The sequence below is a fragment of the Passer domesticus genome, chromosome 1 (assembly GCF_036417665.1).
Source record: "Passer domesticus isolate bPasDom1 chromosome 1, bPasDom1.hap1, whole genome shotgun sequence".
NCBI lineage: Eukaryota > Metazoa > Chordata > Aves > Passeriformes > Passeridae > Passer > Passer domesticus.
The window spans coordinates 108969906-108980926 of NC_087474.1; the positions used below are offsets into that span (position 1 = coordinate 108969906).

Here is an 11021-nt window from a genome sequence, read left to right on the forward strand (position 1 = left end):
AAGCTTTCTTGAATTTCTCTATTGTTATTTGGTATTTGGCAGTGAATATCCCATTGGCTGACACATCCCATGACAATATTACCAAGACTTCTGTATCAAAAGGCAAGTTTTCCCCAATTTTACTTGAGTGTGCACTTGGAATACATGTCCCACTTAACTGCAGTGGGAAAGAAAGAAAAACTAGTGAACTCTTGACTTAAAATGTAATTCACTGTTAACACAGGGGTCACACACACTGGCCAGTTGAAAAAATAGCCCCTAAAAGCTGTTTGTAATTCTCATAGCAGTTTCCCACGGATATGAACTGAAAGGAAAAGAAAATACACTGCATATATATTTACTTAATATATTTCTCCTTTTCAAACCTCCATTGTTATGGCAGGGAAACAAAATGCAGTATCTACAGTTAGAATATCCAGCTTTTCTTTCTGTATGATCAAAGCATGATAGATAAGCACAGGGTTTAAAAAAAGAATTACTGTTTAGCACAACCCAACAGGTGCCTGTTAGCAAAACTATATGGAAGAAACTCTGAAGAAAAAGCATCATTTCTCAAATCCTCCTTCCTTGCCAAAACCCCTATAAATTTATATAAGGATATAAAAGTACATTTTTTATAGTCAGCTACAGTCACCATGGGAAATCAGTTTTATTCAGGGTGAACCTTTTGGTCAGATGATTGTCATCACCTTGACTGAGCAAAGTTTAACTTCAGTTATCCCACGGTTCATGCAGACGCCGGAGCAGATGCATTTTTAAGTGACACACCTATCACTGACAGAACTCTCACCTCATGCTTGCAGCACAGAACATGAAAAAAAAAAAGCAAAAAGCAAAAAAGCCCAAAGCAAAAAAGCCTCCAGGCTGAAATTTCCTGATTAGAGTAATTTTCCTTAACATGGATGTTCTTCTTTGTTCAAAGTACAGACTATATCTGACACAGAAAGGGATCTGCTTAAGAGTGTGGACTGAAGTCAGTGTTTGTGCACAAATACAACTCCATCACAAACCTTGCAAGACAGTGTGAAATGGCTTTTTTGCAGAAACATGTCTTGTGAAGTTGGTGTATAAATCAGAGACAATACACCTTGTCTCCACAGTACCAGGACCATTTTGGCAGAACTTACCCAAAATGGTTCAACACAGTATTAAGGGCAAACCCACCCCTTCCTCACCTATACAACAAGTACTTAAGGGAGGTTTTTGGTTGTTAGCACTTGCACATTTCAAACAGGCAAATCATAGTAAGGAACAGAGGAGAGAGGAGTAATGCAGTTACACTACACACAATCCATGGGAGGTTGGGAAAGAGACAAGTCTCCTACTTAGATGTCCCACCTATGAGCTGAAGTCATCTTCCACTTCCTCCCAGCAGACAGACTAGTTTTGAATACCCTAAACTGCAACATCACAGCTAAGACAGAGCCAGCTCTGACAAATATGTGTTTTAAAAATATCATTTGACACAGTAGCTGTACCATTTTATGCTTGTAAGGTTGCTGTCTGCATGTAAGCCATATTAAAATAAATGCAATGATTTACAAGGTTTTACCTGCCACCTTACAGTAACAAGCTGGAACAGTATCACTAGCATTCAATAAATCCACATGCAGCTACTATTAGGATTGGGATTAATTTTGTAGCTTTATAGGAAATTAACCTTTTCAGTGTGTGATGGACAGTCTTCCTAAGAGTTCTTCTGCAACAACATTGTTAAGCGTGCAATGAGATTTCTTAGACAGAGAAACACAGACAGCTACACTCTTAGCTTTTCAAAAGAAAAATCAGTTCTTGAATATCCTTCATATGAACTCCTTACTTGGCTAATTAGCACAGCATCAAATCTAGTCCTGACAGGCAAATGGACATACTGGGTACAAGAAATGGATTCCAGATGAGATAAGGAGTCAGTACTGCCTCATTTCCTAACACACTAACTTCATTCTCATTACTGTATTAAAACGGGAAAGCTGAAATTACTTTTCTTAACTTATTTCTAGAGAATGTTAACTTCACCTAACCCTACTTGTCTTGAATAATTATGTTCTGACAAAATATAGATTATTTTATACATATATATACATTTTTACAGATCAGCAAATTTTGAATTGACATGACTGAAATTTCCATTTAAAGAACCTAAAGTACAAAAGGATCTGCTGTCTCAATTCAAAGAATCAGTGCAAGGAAAACATAATAACAGAAGAATGAATAAAAATGGACACCAAGTATCCCTTACTCTCTTTTTAGATACTTTTTTTTTCAGCTCAGGGATGTAAATATTTTCATAGAATCATGCCTTTTTACAATACTGACAGGTCTTCTATTTATCTACCTTCTACAGAAACCCATACTCGAGATTTATGTTAATTCTAAAGTGACTGTTTTGCATGCATGTGCAATGAGCTTCAAATTCACACATTCAATTCAAGAGTGAATAAAACAATGACATGATACAATATTTACATTTATATTTCACAATTGTGGTTTTACTTATAAAGGATTCAGTCAGATAATTAGTATGACATTTATGTTCCTTTTAATTTTACATAGGGTGTTTTACAATTTCCTTACAATGGAATAGCAGAAACTACCCTTTTCTAAAAAAATTAATTAGGCAAGTTATTGGAAGGAAGGTCTCTTTGGCTCTGCTTGGAAATGCAGTGGTTTGGTTTAGCAACAAATTAAAGCAAACTAAAATGGACCAATGTAGTTAAAAAAAATAATGAGCTACTGACATTATTATATCTATTATTAAGCCGATCTGTAGTTTTATAAATATCTTCAGTGAGTTTCCTAGGAAACTCAGCTGACACTTAGTTTGACAAGCAATCTCTAAATTTTATATTATGCAAGCTGTGAACACAAAAGTACAGGTTTTAGATGTGCCTGCCAGTGCATGTGGGAACTATCAATAAGCATTATTCTCTTTAAAAACCATGGCAATTTGAGCAGCAGTAGCAGCTATATAAGAATTTCTTTAAAAGGGATTCATAAATGCACAAATAAAGAGGAGGTAATCGTACATGAAAATTCTTTTCTCACTAAATAAATCACTACACGGCTCTGTGTAGATATTCTGACTCCACAAACAAAATGACAATTAAAAGAAAAATCGTGTCTTGAGAATAACATGATTGACAGAAAACCCATGCTATATTTGTGAGAGCGTACTTTGACATCCAAAGAATTGGAAAGATGAAGTGCTAAATTACAGATCAATACAACAAACCAGGCATTTTAATAACTCTTGATCTACTTCAAGCATTTTTATGCTCTCACCCGAACATTTCAATGGCCTTACATCAAAAAATCCCAAGGGAAAACAAGAAATCAAATCCATTCAAAATGCTTGTCTCTTTAAAAGGAAAAGGTATTGTGGTGAATCTTTAAGGTTTTAAGTTCTCAGAGTGAAGAATCTCAAAACTATCTTCAGGTAAGTTGTGAGGTCAGCAAACCTTTACAATTCAGATGGACCATTAAGAGCTTTGCAAACATCTCAGGCAGGCTCAAACAACTATATATATATGTATGTATATGGAACCATCCAGCACTAGGACTTTTAATTCCACCCTCCTTGGATATAAAGTCACAGGTGAGGTAGATACTTCACAAGAAAAACACACACCCCAAGTCTCTAGGGAGGTGAAATGGAAAAGACTTTGGGGTTTTTTTTCTTTTTAATTTCTGCTGTGGTTCTCAGGGCCAACATCAATATTGCACTTTTTCCCCCCTTCCCCCCAATATATATATACACATAAGATATTTTTTTGTTTGTTTTTGTTTTTGAGAATACCTGGATACCTTAGGCTCTAAGGTTGGGCTTCAAGCAAACTCACACTATCCTGATGTATTTCTAGGTAACTGAGAAAGACATAATGAAAACAGCCTCCAGTAATATTCTAACCCCTAAAGGATTCATCTTCCCAAGTCATTTGCTGAAAATATCAGCAGAAATCCCTCAGAAGGCTTGGCAAAATTTAGCGGCTAACGATTTTCCTGCCGAATTTAAATCAACACTGTATTTTAAATACAGCTTCCACGTGCTAGAGGAGCACTCCCCTTCTCTCCCTCCACACCACTCTGCAGCCACTTCCCACCAGGAGCCAGCATTCCTGAGAGGGCACAGCAGGGCAGAGGGAGCGCCAGACCTGTTTGGGATCCACCCTGGCTCACGGGCGCTGTGCCCCAGTTTTGAATCACCAGCTGCCGCTGTCATGGAACGAAACCCCCAAAGCAGACACTGAAGCGAGCACTGAAGATGCTGCTGGAGCAGAGCGCCGCCTCCAGCAGGGCTGGGAACCCACGGATGGGCGATGTGCTTGTCACACGGCTTCGCCACCTGCTCCGTGCCCCGTGTGCTCGCGGCTGTAGGAAGGCTCCGTTTCACCGCGATCCCGCTCCCCGCATCCCTCCGGCCGCGGTGGCACGGGCGGGACACGGGCGGGACACGGGCGGTGACAGTGACACGGGCGGTGACAGCCGGGAGGGGGCGCTCTCTGCCCGGCTCCCGCTCCTTTCCTTTTCCTTCCCTTCCCTCCCCTTCCCTTCCCCGGAGCGTGTCCGCAGGCGGAGTGAGGCTCTGCTGGGTCTCGCCGCGAGGTTTTTGCTCTAACACAGGTAAAACATGAATTTAGCAAAGATCTCCTGAATCCACCTTGCTCATCCCCTTTTTCAGTTTTCACTCCCGTGCTAACCCACGGCCCGCCAGCCTCCCAGCCGAGCTCATGCTCCGCTGCCTGGGGCTGGCTAAGGGCTGCGTGGGGATGACCAAAAACCGGTGGGATTTATCCACAGAAACGGACTTTCACCCATCCGCAGCTCCCAGCTCGCCGGCAAGGAGAGCCTGCTGTGTCAGGAGATGAAAAGGTTAAACAGGATGCCAAGAGGGAGAGCAAAGTACAGTCATGCCTGAAAACCGCCAGCTCCTTTTCCGCCCAGGGAAGCTTGAGGATCTGTGGTTCAAAGCGTCTGCCCAGCCCTGCCCGGCCGGGGGATGCAGCGGCTGGAGCCGGGTCCCCAGCAGCCTGCTGGGGACCACGGACAAGAGAGAGGATTGTACAGCCTTCAGCAAAGCCATGTGTTTCCCTGGAGCAGCACCAGCCACTGTGCTTGCTCCAGAGGGAGAGGAGTAACAAGACTGGGATGGTCTCAGGCCACCCATGGTGAGCTCTGCTGGACACCCAAGTTTGATGCACAGGCATGACTGGGAGCACATAACCTGTCCCGTTTTGTCACTGCCACGGCTGCTGGCAGCAATCAATGCTCCCTCGCCATCACACAAGCAGGAGAAGTCCAGTTTGAACCCTATTTACTGATGGAGCTTTGGCCAAGACACTAAAAGCAAAGACAGACAATGATGGGTGTATGACCAAGGGCTCATACACCATCCATTGGGCAACCTTCTCCTGCAGGGAGCCAGACTGCTGGTGGCAACTGGGGGCACGTTTGGTGAGGAGATTGAAAAATGGCCAAAACCTGTAGTTCTCCTGGTCTATGGGTTTGGGTAAGGGAGCTTCCTAGCAGACATCCATTTCAAACTCACTTTCTCCAACGCTAAGTATGTACTGCAGAACATCTTTAAGCTTCACAGGCTTTGGTATGTGTCCAGCTATTAACCTAAATACACAAATAGTTCAATTGCATTAAATGTTTCAGATATATGAGTAATATCCTCCTTCTGTTTAATAAGAACAATCTCACTTTTAATTGAAAATACATGAACTGAACTAAAAAATGAATAAACAATATGACTTCCATAACTGCTTGTCCCCACTGGTTCCCTAAATTTGTTAAGAAGCAGTGCAAATTTTGGGAAATGCATTTCTTCCTTCTAAATTTAGCAAACTAACCACTTCTTGGCTTAGCAGATGTTTTTGCTTTCCGAGCGAGAGGCCTATGGGGATCATCATTAACCCTCTTCTTAACATAAACACTGACTAAGACTTAAATCTGGCAAACTGTCATTCACACAGAAAGGTTAACAGGCTCCAGCAGAAATGAGACTCATCATCTGCAACTTCTGCCACACGGGATCTCAGAGAACAGGGAAGATGACAGGCAAAAAGAGAAAAAAGAAGAAGGGTAATTTATTTACTTAGTTTAAAAGGGGCATTATTTTTCTACTGCAAGTGTTCAGACGTTTTATTCCCAGGGGTGCTAGTGGTGGAGCCACTGCAAAACACAGACTAAGAATGAAGCACTGACAAAATCTGAAGCTCAGACTGGCACATGCAGACCCTCCTTCTGACCAGCTTGAATCCACTAAACTCAGTGTATCTTCTTCCTTGTGAGTGGATAATCCTAGGCAGACAATGGTTATGTGCATATTGATACACCCATGGAGTGTTTATACAGATACAGGTTTGAGTTCTGCAATGTAAAGGCTACACAGAGCACATTCTGCAGTCATAAGTGCAATTTTGAATAGAGGATCCAAAGATAAAAACCTGAAAACAGAAAGCTCATATGGTGGTATCCAGAGAGATCTGGATCCTGACTGCTTTGTGAGCTCATGTATGGCAGATTAGGATCTCTTTATTCACTGTTTGAATGAAACAACTGTATAACATCTTCCAGCAACTAAACAGACTGGTGCTGGAAGGGAAGCTGAGAAAACCTGAAACATTAGATGAGACACGTGGGCAGAATGCAGCTGTCCTATCAGGATCTGCAAAATGTGCCTTTTGACAGAATAACAGATCAAAACCTTGGGTTTATGTCCCACTAACTAAAGTGCATATAAGACCTCACCTCCACCTCTTCTGGTGAACTCTTCAAAAAGAACTTGGACTTTTATGTTCAGGAAAGCTGAGCTGTGGGAAAAAGCCTTGATAATACTCAAAGCTGTAACACGCATCAGGTTTACAAGCATGTTTACCAGATACATAGCATAGCATTGTAAGGGGATGTCAGAAGTTAACAGTATGTATTTTCACTGGATGTTGCAAATAGAGCTTCCCCTGTTGCTTTCAAGTTTATCTTGCTCTCATAATGGAAAATAATTTCAGTGCAACTTACACATTCTGGTTGATGGTTTTGTTTTTAATAATAGTTGCACTGTAGATATCTTCCTAGTGTATACAAATTCACCAAGTACTGTGAGACCTGAAGAATGCCAAATTCAGGTTAGAAACAACAATGGTTGTTGGAAATTGAAGATCCCTTACTCTGGTGGAAGTGGTTTGGAATAATAAATCTGTTATGGTGGCTGCCAAAAAGGAAAAACCAGTTTGACTGGAGGTTTCTACAAAAGAGAAAGCAGAAAATCCCTAAATGGGAGAAACAAAGGTAAAAAAAACCAGACTGGAGAGGAAGTCACGAGAAGTTTGTGCTTACCTGTGGCACCAGTCCAAACTCAGTGCAAGAGAACTCGCTGCCAAAAATTCTCAGGCCTAAAATCAAGCCAGATGATTCCAAAACGAGAATGCTAATACTCTTTTGAAAACCCAGATGAAGAAAAGCAAATTCTTTTCTGTGCATTTTTGCTGACACGTAAATGAAAGGAACAGCATGTTAGAATCCTGAGCAAACTGAGAGTGTATCTGTTTGCTTTCATCTATCATGATTGTCAGGCATTGACATGGCCACGAGAAGTGACATGGCTGGAGTAAACAGGAGAACAGCAGTAGCATCAAGGATTAAGATTTGAATCACAGGATCAGCTCTCATGAGAATGCCTTGGAGGCTCCAAGACATAGACAGCATCTAGAGTTTCTATAGGTAACACCCATTCAAGGAATATGAGGGGTCCTAACAACCATTCTACCAGAGAAGAAGCTTTCTGGGATTGCATGTAAAACCTGAAATACGCCATCAGTGCTAACTAAGGAAACAGAAAAATGTTTCTATAGAAAAGTCAGGAAGGCAACCAGCTTCCTGCACAATGGAAAAAAGAAACTCTTAATGCTGACCTTGCAGAGCACCTGGTACAATTTCTTTTACCTTATTGCAGTTTATGAAGTGTGGTGACAGATCATTTCTGTTCTGCACTCCTTAATCCTTGTCCCAGCTTTAACAGTACACTCTCATACCTTTACCTTGTGTGAAGGACATGTTTCACTAAAGGTAAGGGTCATGCTGGACACAACTCCATGAGTAATCCTTTGATGTGCTGGGCTGCTGTGTGGTTCACTAGCTTATTCTCAGTTACTGACAGAGGATATTACCTTTTCAACATTCAAGAAAACTTACACAACAGGGCAAAAATCAATGGCTCAGGAGTTAAAGGACAGAAGGATGATGAGAAGTGACGTCCTTCCAGCAGTTCCTGAGCATTTAACCCCCAAGCACCTAATAGAACCACTTCACTCATCATTGAGAGATAGACCTGTTGCCTTCCCTTTAGCAAAGCACAGCAACATGGCAACTGTTTGCCTTCAATGGGAAGGACTCAAAGCTTGTTCTTCCCAAACCTGCTCATGCCAGGCACCAGAATTCATTAAGGCTTCCCTAACTGTAGTCTAGAGCAGACAGGTTATCCTTCTTATTCCCATGCACAACACACTCCAGAGCTATTAATGAGAAACAGTGCCAGGTAAATATCTGTGTATGATCATCTGCCTTAGAAATTACCAGGTGAAAGTAATAACATCAAGCAGAGGTCTAACAGTACAGATAAAAATGCTAGACATAACCATTAGAATAATAAAAAAAATTCTGTATCTTTACAAATGCTGCTGCTGAGATGTTTTCATTAAATCACCATTATCCTGCCCATTTTAGAACAGAATATATTTAATCACTGAATGTATTCAAGCAACTGGTCACACCACCTACGGCTTGGCTAAGTGATTACCTCGGGTAGCTGGAGGAAGGCATGGAGCTAAAGCAAGAAGAGGAATTGTTACTACAAAAATGGAAGGAGAAGAATGCAGTGACTATATCCAACTCACTAATAATTGGCCTAATTCCATTTAACAGCTATAAGCTATTTAAACAATGGTTATAAAACTCAGTGTTAAAAACTAGCCCTACAACCCTGCTAACTGTATGCTTGAGAGGAAGTCCCATTAACAACTGCTTACTATTAATAGAGCACTTTGAAAAGTGTTCCTAATGCTGCACTCCCAGTAAGTTTCTTTACATTCTCATCAATTTTCCTTGACTTTTACAGTGCACTGTGCATTGGTACTATTAAAACAACATACAATGAGTTGAGTTTGAGGAATGAGGAAAATAATTATGCAACAACCTGATTATGTCCTGCTTCAAGGTACTTTAAAGATTAGGTTACACTTCTGTTTTTAATCTCTCTACCTTGTACTCAACAGGTAGTTGTCATTTTTGGGTCTGGTTTATGAAAAGTTAAGGGAGCAAAGGGATCTTGGCTTGTAGCTAACAGAGAATTTGGCACCATGGACAATCCTTGCTGCTCCTGGCAAGGCTTCCACACGGAGATGTTGGCTGCCACCATCTATGGCCAGAGGTGGGAGAACTTGGGAAGGAGAGGGTTGAGCAGCACTGGACATTGCTGTGCAACATAGCAGCATGGCCCAGCCAGCCTGAGGATCTGCAGGGAGCCACCTGGGAGCCTGGTAGCTGCAGCTCCTTGCAGGATCATGGCCAACATCACTACTTCTGAGGGCATGATAGTGCTACTAGGAGAACAGCTTCAGCCTTTACCGCTGAAAAGGCACCCTGCCACTTCCTAGGAGCTATTGCTTTGCACCACGCTCACATCTACAAGAAAGGGCAAAAACTTGATAAAAGCTACCTTATTGAAAAAAATGCACCGAGGCCAGTTTTGAATCCTGGACTACTTTTAAAACTCCTAAAAACAGGCACCGAGAAAGAAGCTGAACTTCCTCATTTGTCTTCTCCATCCATACAGTTAGTGGAAAAAACGTGGAAGATTTATGCAGTAGCAGCTGGAGAAGGTTGAAAAGGAATACACAAATAAGGCATAAATGTCAGAAACCCAAAGCTACACGTCAGTTCAGATCTCAAAATGTTGTCTGTTCCCTCTTTTTTTTCTTTTAAAGAGAAGATTAAAAATATCATTTCCAGCTTTAATGTAACCTGTGGAAATGGAAACCAGGAATCATTTGTTCTCTAAATATGGAACTATCACTTGTGTTTATGCAATGATTTATAGCTACCTACATACATAGGCAAGTCACCCTGCGGTCAGGCTCTAAGGGCAGGTGCAAGTTTTGTATTTTCAGGGAGAAAACTTTTTTATACTTTTGCTTTTTCTTTGTCACTTGAAACACAAGGATGCCTAAAACAACAAATTCCCTAACAGGTTTCCTTTTCCTCATCAAACCATGTGTATGACGCTGTGGCTCAGACACTGGGATGCCCTGAGAAGGAGCGTGCCCAGCACTCATCCTGAGGGTGGGAACGACTCTTGTGATGACCTCTAAGGATCTGAACTGCTTTCACAGGAAGTCTGAATTCAACCAAACTTCTAATGAAAAAGTTCTTCAGGCTCAGGAGAGTTGGGTGCCCTCAGGAAGTGGAGGTGGAAGGATCCAAAGTGGAGTGTAAGGAAGAAGAAGAAAACCCTTTATCCTCTGGGACTTTATCCTCTGGGATCTTGGCTCCACAATGAGATGAAACTCTCAATCACACAGAGTTGGACATTTTTCAAACAAGAAAACTGGGAAGCTTCATTAAGTGATACCAGACCTAAACTGCAAAGTTACAGACAAAACCTCAGCCCCGAGTGAAGGCATATCCTACTGAACAACTGCCTTTGCCCAGTACCTAAAAAATGAATTTTTAGATTGACTGTATATTATTTTTAAAAATGGCCTTCCCTCCCCTAACAAAAACCTTTCTTCAAAAGGGCTTTTAATAATAAAGTCTACTGCAATTCAGTGAAAATGAATTAGGGAGTAGACATTGTATTGAAAACATCACAGAAACAGAATTAAACCACAAAGTTTTATAGTTGTTTGTTTCTTCTACTTCCAATCAAATGTGATTTCTGATCCCAAATACCAGAACACAGGTGTGGCAGCTAAATCTGCAAGCATTTATTTTAATCAAATAAGCACACAGATAATTGCCAATCT

The 11021-nt window shown here is 41.2% G+C and overlaps 1 protein-coding gene across 4 annotated transcripts in view; it reads right to left on the minus strand.

Moving 5' to 3' along the window:
* The window catches only part of GNAL (G protein subunit alpha L), a 179462-nt gene that overhangs the window by 13666 nt on the left and 154775 nt on the right, over positions 1-11021 (minus strand). The window lies entirely within an intron of this gene.